Source organism: Alligator sinensis, unplaced genomic scaffold, assembly GCF_000455745.1.
Source record: "Alligator sinensis unplaced genomic scaffold, ASM45574v1 scaffold888_1, whole genome shotgun sequence".
Lineage (NCBI taxonomy): Eukaryota > Metazoa > Chordata > Crocodylia > Alligatoridae > Alligator > Alligator sinensis.
In genome coordinates this window covers 787,772-807,278 of record NW_005842533.1, presented here as the reverse complement: position 1 = coordinate 807,278, position 19,507 = coordinate 787,772, and the positions used below count along the sequence as shown (strand labels likewise).

Genomic DNA, 19,507 nt, shown 5'->3' with positions numbered 1-19,507 from the left:
TAGGAGCATTGGCTTCAATCTGCAGCAGGAGAAATTTAGGTTGGATCAGATTAGGAGGAACTTTCTGACTCTGAGGACAGTCAACCATTGGAACAGGCACCTAGAGAAGATGTGGACTCTCCAGCCCTGGAAATTTTCAAGAGCAGGTTGGACAGACCCTTGGCTGGGATGGTTTAGTCAGGGATTCATAGATTTAGTCAGGGAGTCATCGATTTATAGATTTCTAGAGTTGGAAGGGACCTGGTAGATCATCGGGTCTGACCCCCTGCTCCAGGCAGGAAAGAGCACTGGGGTTAAGTAACCCCAGCCAGATGCCTATCTAATCTCCTCTTAAACACCTCCAGGGTAGGGGAAAGCACCACCTCCCTTGGAAGCCCATTCCATATTTTGGCAACCCTTACCATAAAGAATTCGTTCCTTATGTCCAATCTAAATCTATTCTCCTTCAGTTTGTGGCCATTATTTCTGGTAACCCCGAGGGGTGCCCTGGTAAACAGTGTGTTCCCTATTCCCTGCTGGCCCCCCTGATGAGTTTGTAGGCAGCCACAAGATCATCTCTCAGCCTTCTCTTGTGGAGGCTGAAGATCCTCAGTCTGTCTTCATACGGTCTTACCTGCAGGCCCTCAACCGTACGAGCAGCCCTTCTCTGAACCCTCTCAAGGTTATCCAGATCCCTCTTGAAGTGCGGCACCCAAAACTGGACACAGTACTCCATCTGCGGCCTTACCAATGCCGCATAGAGGGGAATTATCACTTCTGTGGCCCTGCTCGCTGATGCAAGGCAGAGTGCAGTTAGCTTTGCTTATTACCTCGTCATACTGGCGACTCATGTTCATTTTTCTGTCAACCAGGACTCCGAGATCCCTTTCCACTGTTGTGGTACTCAGAGTGGTACCCCCCAGTGTATAGGTGTGTTGGAGACTCTTTCTTGCCAGGTGCAGCACCTTGCATTTATCCTTGTTGAATTGCATATTATTCTGATGTGCCCACTTCCCCAGTCTGTCCAAATCTGCCTGAATTTGCTCCCTGCTCTCCAGTGTGTTTACGATCCTGCCTTGAGCAGGGGGCTGGACTAGGTGACCTTGAGAGGTCCCGTCCAGCCCTACTTTCATATGAGCCTCATCAATCGGAGTTCTGTACCAAAATCATGGCTACTAGAGAGCGGGGGGAGAAACCCTCTTAGAGTAGAGTCCTTTCTCCCTGCCAGGCCTAGGCTCATTCCCTCTGGTATACTTTCTCTGGCCTTGCTGGTGTTGATAACTCATGTCAAATTAGCATTATCTGCATTTTCCATTGGTAAACTGTTTTCATTCCCCTAAATCCATTAATTCATCTAAACAAGATTATATCTGCTCAACACAGACGCCGGTGGCTCTCCTCCCTTATCCTCTGTGCTTTTATTTATCAACTAGGTCGGCGACCTGGTTCTCAGTTCACGCAGCAAGGTTTGTAGCCAGCCCAACTAGAAAATAATTCTGAGACTAAGATTTTTGTGTAAAACAGCTTAATCTTTCTGAAAACATTGGCATTTCAGCGGGCAGGGATTAACCGTGCAACAAGCCCTTTGGGAATGGAGCATAATCTACCTGACTGTTAAGGGTACCAAACTTTGGTTAGTTAAGGGCTGTGCTGGTTACTTGTTATTGACTATTCTCCGGCTCATCTTGTGCATTAAAAGGAGTATTGAAGCTACTCATGTCTTTAGCTGGGCTATTTATAAACCAGGTAGCAATTTAGCTTGTTGTCCATACACACCTCTTTAAATTTGGAGATGGATCATGTAGCACTTATCAAGAAACTGTCCTGGAGCTATCAAGAGGCTATCAAGGAGCAAGGCTGACACCAGTAGGATTGATTTTTAGCAGTTCCTTTTGGCCCTTAATAGGGACAATCCTGTGCTGCTGCTGAGGCATCCAGGGTTTGGGAAATATAATTCCCTCGACATCCCTATGATGGAGATGCTTTCCCAGGTCAGATCTGTTTCAGTCTGGTGCTCCTGAAGAAAGGATCTGTGCAGGAGTAGCTCATGCATTGTGTTGGGTGAAGGAGGAATCAGGCAGATAACCAGCTTTGCTTCCTTTTTTTTGTTTTAGCACACACCTGGAGATAAAAGCAGCACTGCCAGAAGAAGGCTGGTTCCTTGGGCTAAATGCCAGTAGAGGATTGGATCATTTCAGAGGCAATTTACTTGGCCCCAAACGATCACAAGCGACCAGTGGAGGCAGGGTAAAGGTGCAGTATTACAAATCTAGATAGGGAAAGGATCAGAGTAATATTTGGAGAGACTGCCACAAGCGAGACTCAGGAGAGAGAAAACAGCTAAGAGAAAGTGAGTGCGAATCGCACAAAAAGGAGAGAGAAACTTGGTAGCTTAAACTGAGCAGGGACAAATTCATATTGGTGTGTCTTTGCTGCTGATGTCCTAGAATTGTCTAGATTAGTGGCAGAAATTAAACTCCCCTTCCTGGGCAGCCTGCTTTGCTCACGTATTTGAGTGCGTGTGTATGAAGGGGGGAAATCCTTTGTCTGTTCTCCCTCTCCCTGGACACGTGTGCCCTAAAGTGCAGGACATCTACAACAGAGAACGTGTCCTCAACTTAATTGCTGTCATAGCCATGCAAAGTTGCTTATTTTGGGGCGCGCTGAGGAATATGCACAGTCCATTAAGTTGATTTCTCTCCCCTTTGACTGAGCTTTGTCGAACTGTGAAGCTAAGGAATACACTATTCTGGATCCTGGGAGTCTCCTTGTCCCTGTCTACTGTGAGTTCAGACCTACTAACAACTGTGTATAAATTATAGGGATATTTTTCCTGAGACTTTTGCCAAAGAAGTTATGCTATAGATCAGTAGTTTTTTATACTGCTTCATTGCACCTCCCCCCCCCCCCCCCCTCCTTTATTTAAAAATGTCGAGGGGGAAAAAAATGCTAAAACAGTGTCTAAATACTATTTTACCTAGCTTGATTCTGATGTGGTTTGGACTGGGTTGTAGCTGGCTGCTTTGATACGGACAAGAGTAAAACAAAACTCATAGGAAGAGCAGCACGGAGCAGCAGCATTTCCCCAGACAAAATGGTATCTTATTTTCCTCAACATCCTCCATAATAAACCAAGCTTTTAAGTTTGTCCAAATTGGGTTATTCAGTGCTAATGTTATACAAGATTCCTGATTAGTGGTGAGGAGGTTTCAGTTGCGAGACTACTTGGAGCTATGATGAAATTAAAGTAACCGTGGCAACCATTATAATTAAAATAGGCCTCCTTGGGAAGTAAGACTGTGTGTGTCCATGTGTGTGCTTTTGCTGCATTCATTTGTATCCTTTGCAGCAGCAGCATCATGTTATGTAAGCTATTTAATACCCTGGTGCCGAGGGCGACTCTCCTCATTTTTTCATGCCTTTTGTGAGCTTTCTGCCTTGCCAGCCAGCTTTTGTGCCTGTTTCCTATGGAGCTGAAATGATTTTGTGACTGCCTTTTTCTCCGCAAAATACGAAACTGTTATCTCCCTTCCCTTTCTCTGCCATTCCTATTCTCGAGGACCAATACTGTTGCAGCACAAAGCTGGATCTGCATCCCTCCATCACTTCTCAGCCGTTTAGGGATTTTGTGAGAAATCATGACTCTACTCACGTGCATGTGTATCTTCAGTATCCCAAGGCAGGGCAGAGCTGGACATCTTAATTAGTGGTAGACCAAGCTACACAGAGAGCCGGTTTCCTTGTTTCAGTCTGTTTCTCCCAAATTCTGTTCTTTTTGTGAAAGTAAGAACAGACAGAACTGACAGCAAGGCTCAGCATTTTCATTTTGGGGAGGGGGTGGGAGGTAGATGTGGCTCTTTTTTTTTTTCCTGTAGATATCCATTGCCACTAGGGGTGTGGGAATGCAGAACAGAGGAATCAGATTGGAATAAACCCGAAGCCCAAAATGGAGCTAGTACGTGTCTATTAGTACATGTAGCGTGTGCATGACTACATATAAACCATGTCTACTGATTGCACAAAAAGATCTTTTAGAATTGAAGAAACACTTGAGACTTGCACAACAATAGGTAAAGAATTCAGACAGAAGGCAAATTTGTAGCTGGACACTTAGGGAATGGTACTTGCCTTCTGTCTGAATTCTTTACCTATTGTTGTGCAAGTCTTAAGTGTTTCTTTAATTCTGAAAGATCTTTTCAATTCACTTCCTACATTTGTTGCTGCTTTATGTAATCAGTTCACTTTTTTCCCCTCCCTCAGTGGGCAGTATATGCCATTTGGGCAAGTCTTTTACCCCTCCACAGAAGAGCGACTAATTTAAATGCACAAAGGAAGGGCAGGGAGTGAGAGATTTTTACCCTACCTGAGTTAACAGATTTCATTTTTAGAAGTCCTGGTTCTACATCTGTCTGGAGGCCTGGTCCTTGTTGGGTCCCACCTTTCATCATGCACCATGATCCTGGATTGCCTTGTACCTGCTGGCTTCAGTTTCTCTGGCTCAGAGGTTGGCAAGTGGCATCCGTGCTAATATTCCCATTTTAAGGGACCTGTATTTTGGTCATCATAATCTTAGTAATGACAGTTTTGTTTTGAGCAAGTTTCTGGAAGGATAGTGTTGTCAGATTGGATTACCAAAAGTACCCATATTTTTTCACCCAAAATGAGGGGACAAGAGTCTGTACTATATATACAGATGATCCTTCCCCAGGATGATCAGTGGTGGTAGACCCAGAGGTGTAGTGAGGGACAGGGAAGAAACCTAAATTCCTAGAATTAAAACTTTACATAATAGAGTTTTGTTTTGTGTGTTGCATCTTTCCTACACCCTGTAGACCAAACTTGATTCATTAATTTTTTTACTAAATTTTGCAAATGTAAATAGGCAGCAGAACAAAGTTATAGTTTAATGTAAGACTTGCAGTGCGATGGAGGTGGGGAAATCCAAAGAAGTGGTTTCACCTGGTGGAGCAGTAGAGAAGACTATCGTAATAGTAGTTGCTGGGCTGTATAAAGAGACAAGGCCGATAAACCAGCAGGAAGTAGAGGGATGCTGGGCTCGGTCTGTGGGGTGCCTTCAAACACTGGCAATTTGGAGCTGGATCCTGAGAGGAAGGAGAGACTGGTGGTATTTGGAGGAAGGGGACAGTGTGATTTCTGCATACCTTCTTGCAAATATAACAAGCCCCACTATCTACATGGTGGAATCCAAGGAGCTGGGCTGTAGGAGAAGCCATAATAACTCTTCATTTCTGTTACTTTAGTTCATGTACCTGCTCTTATTCAGACATGTTCTGAAGCAGTTGGGACTGGGAAGTTAAAGGACTGAGCTCTTCGGGAGCCCAGGCAGCCTTTCCACAGGGAAGCTTGGGGCAAGTAGCTTCAGAGAACAGGAAGTCTGTTGCCTAAGCATGCATAGATCTGCTGCGTGTATAACAGGGGTACAAGAGAAGCGTTTGGAGGGTGAGCCCTGTACCTCCCAGGAGAGCGTGACTGAGAAAGGGCCTGCGAATGGGCACCAAATGTGCCTATCTAAATGGAAGCAAAACGTGATGCTTGGCTTTGGCTGAAGGTCGTGTCTCTGCCAGTCGAGCTTTTAATGCTGTTTCTGTGGTTACAGAACAAACAAGATCAGACAAAGGTCTGACAGTGGCAGTGCACGCAAGAGGCTGCATGCGCACGTTGGCTGTAAGAAAGCTGTTTACCTGCAGGTAATGAACTAGGAGCGGAGGGTGGGAGGAGACTGCCTGAGTCATTGAGCTCAGCCCCCCGCGATGACAGGCAGCCACATAACGGACAGGCAGTTCAGAAGGGTCCCCAAGAATATCTGCTCCATCCCACACACGCCACAAGCTCCGAGGCACCCCCTAAGGCCTTGCAACCAACTCAAAGATTGTACAAAAGACCCAAAGCCTCAGAAACAACAGTGAGCCACAGGAAGACAACAGGAGATACTGAGGGTATTGCCAATGCCTTAAGATCCTGCAAAGATCTAGCAAGGGAGGTTGAAGTTGGATATTAGCAAAAACTTTCTCACTCAGAGGGTGGTGAAGCACTGGAACAGGTCACCCAAAGAGGTGGTGGACTCTCCATCCTCGGAGGTTTTTAAGGCCTGACTAGACAAAGCCTTGGCTGGGATGATGTAGCTGGGGCTGGTCCTGCTGTGAGCAGGGGGTCGGACTAGATGTGACCTCCTGAGATCCCTTCCCACCCTCATTGTCTGTGTTTCTATGATCTGAAGAGGTTTTGGGAAAACACACTCCAAAATGTTTAGGTAACTGAGCTGTCCCCCACTTGCCTGCCGTTCCACATACCTCTTGGTCTTGCTTACTGTTTGACGAGCTGGATTAGGTGTTTTTTATAGTGAGTTTAGTGCTGCTAAAAGGAGATATCCTTTGAAAGGAACAGTTTCTAAGCTTGTGTGTCTGTGGCTCATGCATTCTCTGCCATTCGTGAGCCTGCCAGCGATGGGATGTCAGTTCCCCTGGAACATGAGACCATCACAGACATTGCTAATGCTATCAGATTAACAACTTGAGTTACTTCTTTCCTGATTTGGACTTGTGTCTAGATGTGAAATTCAGTATCCAGCCTTCTGTGCTATTGACTGTCCTCTTCTGTAACAGACTTGTAAAGAAAGATCAGTCTTGAAATACTGCCTCACTTTTCCCCCCCACCAGCCATAATACAGCTCTTAGAAGGATAAAATGATTTTTCCCTGGTATTGTGTAGCATGTCCAAGGAATAGTTCTTTTTTGTTATGAGAAAGCAGTAGGAACTGCCTTGGATGCCGGGTTAGTTTAGTCCAATGATGCTCAGCCTCTTGGCCCTGCAGACCAAATGAGTGGCTTGAGGCCTGTCCACGGGCTTATGGGGGGTTGGGGTCCAACAGTACCCCCACCCATCCCCAGCGCACCTGGATCCCAGGGGGCTGACACTCTCCCTCCTGCTGGGATTGGGTCCCAGGGGCCTGGCACCACCTCCTTCTCCCCCCCACGTGCTGGGATTGGGGCCCGGGTCCACCTCTCCCCCCAGCCCTGGACCCTGGTATTGGGTACCGGATCCAGCATACAGGGCCTGGGTCTCTCTGTGGATCTGGAGATTTGGGAGCAGGAGAGTGGTACCCCCACTCCCCTCCACCACCAAATTTCCAGACTCATGGGGAGCTGCGTGGGCCAGATGACACAGCACCGTTTGCTGGAGGTGGAGCACCTCTGGTTTAGTTACTCTGGTCTCATGACTTTTCAAGAGAGCCACGTTTTTAAATGGTTAAAGGCCCAGTTGCAAACTTTTGCAGAATAGGTGTCAACTCTGGAGAGCAGCCACAGACTGAGTTTGGGTAGGGGGTGAGGGAATAATCTTGTTCTAAATGCTTTAAAAAGGGATGAGGAAAGTGAGCTGCAGTGTGTATTTTGTATAAGATTAAAAAGCATAGAAATATGCTTATGCAATGCAGAAAAGTAAGATATTGCCAGTTCATTTGATCCCTTGTGTTTTATGCCAGTGTTTTGGCATGATCTCCATCAAGAAGATCCTACCAGTGTTCCCACTTGTGTATATGAAGTTGTAGCTTCTCTGGTTCCAGCCATTGCTGGGTTGAGGTCAGCTGCCGACACCCCTATATAGCACTTGCGGATTTTGTATTCCTAGTTTATAAATCAACTGTATTTCCCCGCTTTGGGTGGAAAAAGGGAGACTGCTGATTCATGATATACAGTCACTGCATATTTAAAAATATGTATAGTAGAAATAAAAGCACGACTAGAAAAGGGCACCAGGAATGATAAACAGCTTGGGGAGATGTCTGTGAAACGAGAAATTAAGAAGGTTGGGACTCTAGAAGGAAGACTGAAGAGCTATGACAAAGATATAGCAGATAATATAGTTGGTGTGTGGGGTAAGGTAAATTAAGGGGTGTGATTTACCTTTCTCATAATGTAGAACCAAGGGACTTCCTCTTCTACGGGAAGATGGAATTCATAAAATAATTCGGAGGAAATTGCTTTACACATTGCATAACTAACTGTGGAGCTCTGTGCCAGAAGATACTGCTAATGCCAAGCATTTAGTGGGATTCAAAGGATTTGACGCATATGAACATCTAGTCTTAAGTAGGAGAGAAATAAAAAATACTCCAAACCATAAGGGTTTGTCTTGGACAGCTGCTCTCTGGAGTTAGGAAGAAACTCTCTCTCTCTAGGCAGATTATTCCATGTCTGTGCATTATGGGGATTGAATTTGGGCTATTTCCTGTAGCCTGCATCACTGGTACCTGAGCACCTCATCATTGCTGATGTTTTGATTCTTACGAATGCTCTTGTGACGTACGGTAATAATGCTTAGCCCCATGTTTCAGGTGGGAAACCGAGGCACTGAGAGATGGACTTGAGTCGCACAGGTGGCCTGTGGTGAGACGAGGAATTATCTAGCCTACTGGACGAGGTTTCCTCCGGTTGGTTAGTTATACTATGTCTGTGGAACGAAATCTTGCTGCTAGGTGCCACCGTAATGGCCACTGGGGACAGGATACCAGGCCTGCTGGACTTCCAATATCTCCGGGACAGTCTCCTGGGACAGTAGAGTGGCGTTGCTGTACCAAAGCACCTGGTAAAACAAATCAAGGTTTGGAAGAACAGTTTTGTAGTCCAAGTAGCTCAGAGACCCTCTATCCTTAGGCAAGTCCCTTCACCTCAGAAGTTTTTGCTCATCTGCAAAATAAGTAGTAATACCTGGCTGCAGCAGACGGCTGTGATAGGGATTCTTGTTATTAAAGTGCCCAAAGGCAGAAAACACGCTGTATTGTGTGGAGCTGAGCCGCTTTACCTGAGTAACCATGAAAACAACTCGTATAAACGTCTAACACGGTGGTTTTCACCCTTTTCAGAGTGGCAGCACCCCTCCGCCACCTCTGTTGAATGCGATGGCATTCCCACTTGAGAGCCACTGTTGGTGCTGCCTCAGTTTAACCTCAGTGCTTCTCAACTGGGTGTTGCTGCCTCCAGGTAGTGCTGGCCTGTGTGCTGGGAAGGGCTGTGGCACAGGTGCACGCACCTGCATTAAGGCTCCCTGATAACCAGGGATCCTGGTTTTCTCTGATTATAAAAAAAAAAAAAATATCCCTAATTTTCAGATTTAAAAAAGTAACCCAGAATCTACCTTTTTCCGTGATTAAAATGAAACACCGCTGATTTAGTTATATATAGAGTGGTGTTTCATTTTAATTACAGAAAAAGGTGGATTTGGGGTCACTTTTTTAAATCCAAAAATTGGGGATTTTTTTATCAAAGAAAACTAGGATCCCCCACTGATAACCCTAAAGCCAACTTGAGTTGTGTTGGCTGTAACCCCTCTGCATCCTGGCCTCTAGCCCCAGTGGTCCTTCTGGAAACAGGCGTGCGGATGGAAGCGTCCTACATCCCTCTGTTTCCAGGAGGAGTATGGGGGGGTAGGCTGGGAATGATACAGCCCAAGCGAGCTCTGTCTGCTTTAGGGTGATCAGAGAGGCCCAGCGCAGCAGGAGAGCACACATGCCACAGCTCTACAGGCGGGACAGTTTTACCTGGCCATTGCCACGAGAGTGCTTGTATCATGGCATCCCTCTTGAACCACTGCTCTAGCAGCTCTGAAGTTCCCATTTCATTTGTTGCTTTTGATTTGTAATGTTTTGCTGATGCTCTTTTAAAACAGAGCCAATCTCTGCTGCACTTGAGGTGTTCAGCATAAGAAATGTGCTTGCTGAACTGATTTAAAGACTCTTATTGTGAGTTTAGTGTGCTGCTTGGCGACTATGCCAAGGTGGTGTGAGTACGTTGACCACAGAAGTTTTAGAAGTTAATTATCTAGTTACCACAATAAAGATTTTATTGGGTAACCATAAATGCCAAGAACATACTGTACTTTCCTTTTCAGTCACTGGGCTTTCTTCCTTGACTTGCCGTATGTTTGAATACGAATAAGCCAAAATGTTTTCCTGGTTTCTCTGCCATGAGCACTTAGTTTTAGATGACCACAAATGAGTCACTGGACACCCTGAGCTCATGAGTTTCCATCAGTCAGCTTCTGTGCAGTGTGGCTTGTAGATGGTGCCAAGGTTTTGCTTCCTCTTTCTTCTTTTCTGACTTAAAACCCATGTCAAAGCTTGCGGCTAATGTGGTGGTTTAATAATGATCAGCAAATCTGGCTATTTTTCAGCTTCCTGGAAAAACGTAACGGGTTTTAAGAGCTTGTGGGAGCTAGGTTTCGGGGAGCTAATGCCAGCTCTGCCACTGACTTCACTGTGGGTTATTGGACAGCGCATTTGACGTTTCGCTGCACTTATTTTCACCAAGCCACCAGGGCTTGCAAAGGACCCAGATGCCAGCTGTTTCCCCTCATCAACACAGACTACATTCTCACTGGACCAAACAACTTGGATTATAACATCTGGAGTTTGTTCACCCGTTCTTCTAGTAGTGCCCCTCTGCTGTCTACATTGTACGTACAGATGGGGTGATCTCTACGTGAAAGAATGAATGACCTAAAGACACAAAAGCCCATGGTGGTACTAACTTTAACCTTTCTGGACACTGTACCACTGACCTCAGAGTAGCTGTTCTTAAACAACAAAACTTTAAAAACTGGCTTGAACGCAAAATTACAGAGCAAGAAATGATCCACAGACTGGATGGTCTAGAGATTCTGGATTCTGCGCCCATTACCTGGACTAACTTTTATAACCCCTAGGTCCCTCAGTGGACTAACTTTTGTTTATCCCTTTTCATCTCTTCATCCCACCTTTCCTTTCTCAGCAGTGTCTCCTCCTTTCCTCTCCCCTTCCATATGCTTTGTATTTACATTTCTTTATTCCTTTCTATTTAGTGCCCTGTTGTTTGCAAGTGCATTCACAGCATCTGGTAAAGTAGCTTATGAAAGCTTATGCTTCTTTCCACAAGTTAGCCTATAACAGTGATTCGCAACCTTTTTTGACTTGAGGCACCCCTCAGTAGACTCAGGGTGCCCCTCAGAAAATCTCAGCTCTTAGCTTTTGCTTGTTTTTTGACTATGGAAAAATAACAGAACAGCTCTTCTGTTGCAGAGAGCTCAGAAAGACAACAGGGCAGAATGGTTTTGACACTGGATTCGTATTTGAAATGGTTGGGTTTATCTTGTGACTCATATTTGCATACCTAATAGCACTAACATTGCATGGCACCCCGCAGCACCTTTGAAAATGTCTCAAGGCACCCCGGAGTGCCATGGCGTCCTGGTGGAGAATCACTGGTCTATAAGATACCACCTCGTCTTGCATAATGCCTCTGTTAACTCAATTGCAAAGTTCAACAAAAAAAGCAAGGCTCTCCAGGTGCATCCAGGTGAGCACAGGTGTGCAGTATATGGCACCACACACTGCACATGCAGGTTTTCCTCGCACTGCTGCTTTGCAGCCTGGGGGGGTGGGGTTTCTGACCTTGGGAGATCCTGGGGTCAAAAAATCTCATGCCCCAAAAAAGCGGGGTGGTGCATATGGTGGCAGCGCGCGCTGCCCCAAACCGGAGCCTGGCTGGCCAGAGCTGCACTCCAGGCTCCCTGCTGCAGGAGTGCTGTGGCTGCAGCTCCTGGAGGCACGGAGGGCCCCAGGTCAGGCTGCGGGGGCCAGCACAGTTGCTGGCCCCAGCCTTCCCTACCTCACCTGGGGTAACCTGCTGCATGCTGGAGCCCATGGCATGGGCATTCCCCGGGCACAAGGTGCTGCTGCTGCTTGTTCCTGTTTATCTGGACTCACCCTCGCTTTCCACAGGGTGCTCTGTCAGGCTGAGCTTTCTGGACAAAACATGTCCCAGACAAATGCCTTTTATTTTTTGTAACTTGTCAGGGTTCTTGTTTCTGTTACTCTTTGCTTGTTCCTTGTCCTGTTTTCACTCCTTTATCCATTTTTCTCCCTGGCTAGTTTTTCAAAGGAGATGAGCTTTGGCAGCAGTCATGAGTGGGCTGGGCATTTACTCTTGAAATTTCCAACCTTTCTGCAGAAATTGAGGGTCTGCTTGGCTCAAGATTTTCACAAGGAACTTCAAATCCCACCAAAGTGGAGGGGCTTAAACCCTTCTCTAACCTGTCAAGAAAATAAAGTTCAGAGAATGGCTTTGTCCTTATTAATTGGTACTTTCCTAGCACTTTGCAGCTTGAGGATGTTAAAATGCTGAGCGGGCTTAATTGTTTAACAAACATAAGCCGACAAGGTTCTTTGGGAAGATGTGATATCTTTTATTAGACCAACTAAATAGTTGGAAAAAATTGTTCTTTGCAGGCTTTTGGGCACAAACACCCTAGTGATTTGATAAGAGGATCCTTTCTTCACTTCCTCGTAGCCTCCTGACTTGTGCCTGACAACCCTTTTCTGTTATGTAAAACCTCCCTCCAGGTTTCTTGTACCTTCTGCTGATCTCTTGCCTCTAATGGAGTCAATAGCTTATCTTTTCTCGCGTATCTTAGTAATATTGGAGTGTTGCTGTAACCGTGATTGTCCAGGAAATGTATGAAAAGCAGGTTTTTATAATATCTTTTTATTGAACCAACTGTGTAGTTGGGAGAGGTGCTGGGAAAGCTTTTGGGCATCAAGCGCCCTTCCTCAGGTCTGACTTTAGTAGGGAGCTTTATGATGTTTGAAAGGTGTTCATTATGAATCTTTGCAGATTCCCCCACCAACAGCCCCATGCCGTAACATGCACCAAAGAGCGCGTCTCCTCAGCAGGGACTGCAAAAAAAAGATGTCATGTTTTGAAGCCCCTTTGAAGGCATGAGTTGTGAAAACGCTTAGAGTGCATGTCAGGTTTGAATGCTGCAATTTAAATTCCTTAGCTGGGGACCATCTCTGCCTTCTTGCATTGAAAAAAAAATCAATTTTAAGCTAGTCTTCCCAATGTGAAAAGCTCTACGTCCCATTCCCAGTCCTCAAAGCAATCTAGATGCCCTCTGTCATCAGTCAGCTTTTGAAGATATTTTTTCAAGCGGAGGAAAAGAAATGAGTAGAATGTGTTCCAGATATATGTGAAATAAGAGAGATAGCAAGAGCCAAAAAACACATCGGTGGCTATTTTTAAAATAATTACAGTTGTAATGCAGCAGAAAAATGGCAGTTGCATTACTCATAAAGATTTTGACCCTGTCTTCCTTGAAGTTCTTATCAGTCTAGGCTACAAGAAGAAAAGAAATGCAAGGTGAAATAGTTAAATGACTGGCTACGTACATCTACAGGAGAATCTCAGACTCGGAATGGGTCCAAGAGAGTCGCTCTTGTTCCGTTAAATTGGACAAAATGACGTTAACAGAGCTAAACATATACGAGCTAAACATATAAGAGCTAAATTGGCCTTCAGAGTAGTGCCATGTTTTTATTTCTGTGTGTGTACAGTATTTTCCAGTCGTGAAACACAGCTGGGGATCTTGGCTACCATCAGTATGCCAGTAACAGTAGCCTGCTGTGTTTTCAGGATTGGGGGCCTAAAACTCGTGCACTGTCCAGGTAAGAGAGGCTAACCTTGGGTCACGCATGCCAACTTGCTGCTGCTCAGGACCGAGGTGTGTTGAAAGAGATGTAGGGAGCCCAGCCCCATGATAGCACGGTGTCTTGTGGGATAGGATTGAGAGACGTCACTGGAGCCGTGTAGGGTTCCCACATTGTTTCATGGGATGTTGTAGGTCAGGAATGACTATATGTCAGCACTATATCAGGTAGCATGACTAGCCCAGCCAGCTCTGGCTAGAGCAGTGATTCTCAACCAGGGTGCCAGGCCCCCTTGGGGTGCTGCCAGATCATTTGAGGTGTGAAGAGATAAGCAGATAAGCTAAGTGGATAAGCTTGACCCCTCCTGAATGATTCATAGATGTTAGGGGCTGGAAGGGACCATACAAGATCATCAGGTCCAGCCCCCCTGCACTTGGGCAGGAAAGACTGCTGGTATGATCCCACCCCTCACTGCCTAGCCCCTCTGCAAGACGGCGAACACTATAATATGTGTTGTACATTGATTGTTGAAATTGGGTGCCATGAAGTTCACAGAAGTTACAGAAGGGTGCCTTAAGTCCAAAAAATTTGAGAACCACTGGATTAGAGCCATATGCTGCAGGTGTCCAGCCCTTTTTTCTGACCGATACAAAGGGGAAAAAAAAGTGCAGCTGGGGCTTATGAATCCAGTATTGTTGCTCCATCTCTGAGAAGCTAATCAACACCATACTGCAAAATTTCTCCCTTCGCAGCTGACCGGTAGGCTGCATTCCTTGAGCGGGAGCTTAGAAGAAGACATCACTCGTGGCATGAAATCAAACATCCCATGCGGCTGCAGCACGAATGATCCTGAAGTCAACTGGTGGTGGTTTTCCCCTTTACTCCTCTTTTGGGTCTGGCCTGTGCTCAGGGATTAAATGGAGCTATCTTTACTAGCAGCCTTGGCTCGCTCTGGGATGCTTGCTGCATAGTTCACTCTGCAGGACTTAAAAACAAGCCAGCTGAATCAGTGCATGTGGGGCAATGGGTATTACGCAAACCGGTTGCATCAGCTTAGCTGTTTTGCCTGATGTAGACTGCTTTGCTTGTCTTAGCTTCCTTTAGCCTTCACTTGACTTTGAGTGAGGATTTGGTCTGTGCAACACTGGCTAGCCCGCAGATTGTTCCTGGTTTCGTTTGCACGAAGGTGGCCAAGTTGCTGCGGGTGGCACCGGCAGCCTCTGCGGCATGCGGCAGATTCGGGAAGGGGGCTGGCAGCATGGTGACAGGTAGGGCAGGGAGAACAAGGCAGGGAACAGAAAGCAGAACTGGGAAGGGGCTTAACGTGGCACTTGGGCACACCTGCCAGAAAGGTTGGTCCCTTCTGGACTAGAAACTTCAATGTGTGGAGCACAAGATAGATAGCTGAGGGATTTTTTTTGTCAGTGGCTGAATGCTAGTGTTTCTTTTCCTTTTTCATGTCTCTATTTTTATTTTATTTTTTTTGTTTTTTGCTTGCAATATCTGATTTCTAATCTGAAGGATGAAGATTTGTTTTGAGGTTGGAAGAGGGACAGCTGAACCATTCTTTCCCTGCAAGGTGCTTTCAGGACAGTCGGCGAGGGGGAGGGAGGGAAGAGCGCTTCATCCTGGCTTTTTCTGGATGCAGAAACCTCGGCAGGCTGGATTGTCTTGTCAGACTTCAGCTCTGCTGTGCCCCTGGGCAGCCTCGCTAGCCTGCTTTTCTCTCCCTCTTTGGGTTTGCCTTGCTGCTTGCTGCCTCAATGCTGATCTTGCTGGTTAAGGCAAGAATCGGTATTTCCATCGTGCCTCTTTCTTAAGGCTGTCCGGGCCTGTGCCAGCAGGCAAATCCCAATTGTTAGCTGTCAACTAGCAAATTTCAGCTCTCAGTGCTCCCTGCTTCAACATGGGCAGCTTCTTAAGTGCCCTTGAACCTTATGCCAAATTGCATATATTTTGCTTTTATGGTGGGGACTCCAAGACAAGGCCAAAATAACTACATTTGTTCCAGCTGACAGCAAGGCCTACGGTCTGTGCTCTTAAGTTTTCCTGTCGCTTTATTTAGTTGCTCTGAAAGAAGTACAATTTTTTAGTAGTCTCTAATGACTTCTCTTTCTGCAGCCTGCTGAGCAAAGGATATCTGAAACTCAATCTCAGTGATTCTCAACCTTTTTTGGACTCAAGGCACCCCTTGAAAATGTGCGGGCCGCCTCCCGATCCCGTCCATGCGGCCATGTGCGGGCTAGGAGCGGTATGCGAACCCGTTTCTGCACACGTGGGCTGTGGCCAGCAGCCCGGGCACGCGGGGTCGAAGAAGACCGGTGGCAAGCTAGAATTAGTTACAGACGCGTAATGGTTGATTAAAAGATTGTTTACTTACACCAAAGATGGTCGTGGTGTAGGCTGGACAGTTTCCCAGGCACAGCTCTGCTTAAGTCCTTGCTAGAGGACTCCGACAATTGACCCCGGAGTTGTTGAAGCTCCGCGGGTTTGGCTCGGTAATTGGCCCCGGAGTGGTTGAAGCTCCGCGGATTCGGTAGTTTCAAAGGAAAGGGATACGTGTAGGATCGTGCTCGGTGACGGGGAGAGGCTAGAGGCCGTTTGGCCCCCGGAGTGGTTGATGCTCCGTGGGTTCGGTAAATAGGTCCCCCGGAGTTGTTAGGACTCCGTGGGTTCAGTAAGTCGGTCCTCTATTGCCTTCTTAAGGAGAAGAAAAAGAAGCTGGGTTCGAAGGGATTAACAGCGCTTAGAAATCTTCACGCTCTTTCTCCCAAACTCCAATTGCGCGCGCGCGCGCGCTCTCTCTCTCTCTCTCTCTCTCTCTCTCTCTCTCTCTCTCCAACTTGGGCAGACACCCTCTTTATACGGCTAGCAAGCCAATCGCTAGCCGCCACGTGTGCATAATTTAGGATCGGCCAATAATGTGGCGCGAATCTAAATACAAATGGTGGGAACTCCTTTGCACCGTGCATCACTATGATGCAAAAGAAATGCACCATGCAAAGAAGGCTACAAACTGGCGGGAAATACTGTTTTGCACGCGGGTTCTCCTATTGCAGCAGAAAACTCTACCGTGCAAAGGAGCTGCAATTTGGCGGGGACATAAGTTAGCGATGCCGAAGCACACAAAAACAGAAAACCACAACTTTGGGTTGTGACAGAAAAATGCTAGTTTTTAGTTTAAAAAAAAAAAAGTGAACACTACAGGAAAAAAAGAACAGAGCAACTTTTCTGTTACAAAAGACTCGAAAAAAGACAGCATGTTTTTACTACTCTGGATTCCTATTTGAAATCTCGGGGTTTATCTTGTGAATCCTGGTTGTACACCTAATAGTGCTGACAGTGGCACCCTAGGGCACCTTTGAAAAGCTCTCAAGCCCCCCCAGGGTGCTGTCCCACCCTCGTTGAGCATCACTGCTCTATCTTAATATGCTAATATGCAGGGGGGTTGTTCTGGGTACCTGTCAAGCACATCCCAAATATAAACTGAATCCAGTGTGGGATTTGACATCTGTGCAGGTGGAAGTCTGTCCTTATCGTCAACTTGGTAAAACTGATGGGAAAGAGGCATTTGTTTTGTAGGGCAGCAAGCTCTCTGCCTTTCCTAGGCTGAGAACAGGAGTCCCAGTGAAGACATCGGGTGGCGTTTTGATGTGAACATCTGCTGCTGAGAATTAGACTCAAATCATTTCACGTGGCTACTGCTCAGTCAGCAGACAGGTAGCAGGTGAACATTGTCACCTACCTTAGCTGCAGTGGAAATGAGACTAGACTTTAAATACCCCATATACTTTTACTAGACCCTCTGCACTATTTCCTTCTTCCCTATTATGCTAAAAAACCAGAAATCTGACCCCCGAATTCTGACAACTGTTATTTGTGTTAGCAAGGCCTGTACGCACAAAATACACGTGCAAGAGCCACTGTACTATCCTGGAGCAGCGTGGAAGACCAGCCATCCAGGATTGTTGCTCACTCTCATTCTTGGAGTGACTTTTTTGCTTTTACAAATATGGTAGCTGGATAGAAATAACATTTCAATTAGATACTGGCTGCACAAGAGGAATGTGGGATTCTGCTGGGGAATACGTGATCTCGCTTTCCATCACATACGATGCTAAAACAACCGTTGTGCTTGCCAGAACACATTGCCCAATAGCATCTTTTCAGACTGACAGAGTGCTTGGAGACAATAGCCTTGGTGTTACGTTACATTAATTATGAGGCATCCATCTTTGTGCACAGCCCTAGCTGCCTTCGGGCTAATTAAAATTTTATTAAAGAAACGAGGATGAGTAAAGGGAATATTTTATTTGGAGCCAGGGCAACACGCAATCCCCAGGACAGCAAGGAAACACCTAGCTTGCTTCCTTTTCCTTGCTCGGCTGGTTCTCTCACTCCAAGCACATTTTAGTCCTCTTCCTCTCCTTTTATGTCTTTCATCTTGTTAGTAACCGCAGCACTCACCAGGCGGTTTACCAGTTGAACCGGGGGGCGGGTGGATGACCAACCCGCCTTATGGACAGGCCAGGGATGAAAGGGACACTGACTCAGTTGGAAGATAGTAAAATTGAACTTAACGTTTACTTACAGTAAGATTTCAACAGTGGTTATACAACAAAACGACAGTGGTGAAGCAGTAGTTAAAGATGACAGGTAGGAGATAGCAATTGCTTTTTCCGATGTACGTGCGGATGGAGAGCTCACTATTCGGTGAAATAATAGCCAGTGTGTGACTATTCGTATGACTATTCGTACTATTCAGCCATGGGGACACAGATTCCTGGACAGGGTGATCAGTCCTATCCAAGGGCTTGTGTGAAACCCGGGACCCTGCGCTTTAGCACGCTGTCCCTTTTATAAACTCTTCAGCCAATCAGAGGAGGCTGCTGATTTACAGTTAAGAGAGTGTGTCTGCTGGCCGGCCAGGCACGCTTCTCCTGCAGCTCCTGATTTGTTAAGGCTGTCTGATCACGAGCTGGTCAGCCTCATGATCATGAGCTCTTCACACGTTGAACATGACCTGCTCTTGTGTTCTGCATTGGTCTGGCATGTGGGCTGAGCGTTTGGTCACCTTTTCTACTCAGACACATCTGTGAACTTGAAGATCTGGGAAGACAGATTACCATGTGAGGCAGAGATGCCTGGAAAGCGAACCACATTGTGGCTTGCCAAAGAAATCAGCTCTTGCCAGTGTCCTGAAATGACCAGCTTCCTCTGGCAAAGGAAAACGTGCACTTCCAAAGCAGTTGGATTATGGGGTTAGAAATGTTGGCATAGCACGTACATGCTAGAGAGCGACATGCAGCGGAGTTTTCCAAACTTTGATACTTGAATATCTTTTCTAACCCCTGAGAAATCACTTGGCCTCCAGTAATGGAGCTATTTTATTTAAGGAAAGTTTTGGGGTTGAAGGAGAGGTTTTGCCTTCAGGACATGTTCTGTAGTAATGAGAACCAGGAGTGCTTTATGTTATTATGGTGGTGGTGAGGTTTTTTTATTTGTTTTTTCTTTCTTTTTTATCCTCGTGGGTTATTCCACTGTCTTAGTAGACTCGTTTGGAGCTTACGTAGGAGTGAATCGTCGATTCGGGGTTTATGACCTGAGCAGAGAGCATTTCTCCAGGTTCAGCTGAGCCTGCCTGCAGGAGTATGAGCCCCTTTGGGGAGGTAAGAAGCAGAGGCTTGCACAACCCACAGCTCTTACAAGCTTCAACCTTGGGGGTGAGGCAGAAAATTGCCAGTTCAGGTTCTGTTACATGTGGCTTAAGCGGAAGTGAAGGTCTGTAATTCAGTGTTTCTCTGCCAGCAGATTTCCTCCTCTGACTTCCATGCCACCGGTACATAACAGCAGATAGAAAGAGTAATACAGAACGGTAGATCCTACGTATTTCGGTCCTTTCAAATAGCAGAGGTTTCCGGCTTGGTGTGTGTTCTCGTCCGAGTGCTTAGCTGTTGGCATTCATTTTAAATCAACCTATTATTAGTCAGGAACTGAGACTTGAAAAAAGAAATCAGCCTCTCACCTGGGCAGATCCCTGTGCTGTAGGGG

General features: G+C 46.2%; 1 protein-coding gene and 1 long non-coding RNA gene across 4 annotated transcripts in view; one reads left to right on the top strand and one right to left on the bottom strand.

Annotated features, from left to right (window-relative positions):
* Nucleotides 1-19,507, top strand: part of AHCYL2 (adenosylhomocysteinase like 2) — a 157,872-nt gene that overhangs the window by 15,468 nt on the left and 122,897 nt on the right. The window contains exon 1 of one of the 3 annotated variants that reach the window (XM_025213513.1): nucleotides 14,546-14,724. The exons of the other annotated variants lie outside the window; for them this stretch is intronic. The gene's annotated coding sequence lies outside the window, so the exon portion shown is untranslated. Of the gene's footprint in view, nucleotides 1-14,545; nucleotides 14,725-19,507 lie in introns of those variants that run through there. 3 annotated transcript variants of the gene reach the window in all.
* Nucleotides 16,001-18,271, bottom strand: LOC112551627. The gene is made up of 3 exons (XR_003095931.1): nucleotides 18,048-18,271; nucleotides 16,918-17,120; nucleotides 16,001-16,156 (listed from the first exon to the last, which is right to left on the bottom strand). It is a non-coding gene; the product is annotated as an uncharacterized LOC112551627 (long non-coding RNA).